A 916-nucleotide genomic window follows, 5' to 3' on the forward strand; every position below is an offset into this window, starting at 1 on the left:
CACCCGCGATCCGGTGTGTGTGCGTGCGTGCGTTCCCGCCTCCTGCTGTGAGCCGGCTCCCACAGACTTGACTTATAAAATACCGATAACTTCCCCGGGCTGTCTCAGGAGCTGCCTCCGGGTGTGTCTCTGGCGTTCAGCATCTCCCCAGACACCCCTCCGGTGTTCACGCAGGCCCTGAGGCGGGGGCAGCTTCCCCCATCTCTCCAGGGACCGAAGCCTGAGCTTTATTTCCCTCCCACTCCGTCCCGAAGGTCCACGGCATGGACATTATTTAACATAAGGGTGCATCGCTGGTATGCCCCAGTCTCATCCCCGTGGGTTGGCAGGGCTTTAACGCAGCGCGGCGAGGCCAGCCCACGGTGTTTCTCAGGGCATCGTCTAATGGCACCGATCGGATATCAAAGATAATTTAATGACCAGAATTCACTGTGTCACGCTCCCGTATAAAACACAGGCTCTTTTTTCAGGCTTCTCTACGCAACAGGCTGAACAGTTTCAGTCGTTCAGCTATGCCAGCTGCAATGTTAACTTCTCGTTTAAAGTAAGCGTGATCTTTATGTTGTTGCCACTTGAGGGTAACTTGTTGAAACCGCGCAATGCATAACCTGCAAAACACAGATTCTGATACTATCTTTCAAACGCTTTAAAATGTTTTAAAGATGGTGATAAAAGCTTGGTTAGCCGTTGGCCTGAGGTCGCTTAACCGAGTGGCTTCTAAGCATCCTTGTTCGGAGGGTTAATTATTATTATTATTATTATTATTATTATTATTATTATTATTATACATACGTTTTCATAGTAAGAATTATAGAGGGGCAGAGACAGGTATTTTAGAAACTTGGTCGATTTTTATTGTTGGCAACTTAAATGAGAAGTCAGAATTTCTATTGGAAATATGTTGGATGATTGTTTC

This window comes from Charadrius vociferus, unplaced genomic scaffold, assembly GCF_000708025.1.
Source record: "Charadrius vociferus isolate BGI_N301 unplaced genomic scaffold, ASM70802v2 scaffold3, whole genome shotgun sequence".
NCBI classification, from domain to species: domain Eukaryota; kingdom Metazoa; phylum Chordata; class Aves; order Charadriiformes; family Charadriidae; genus Charadrius; species Charadrius vociferus.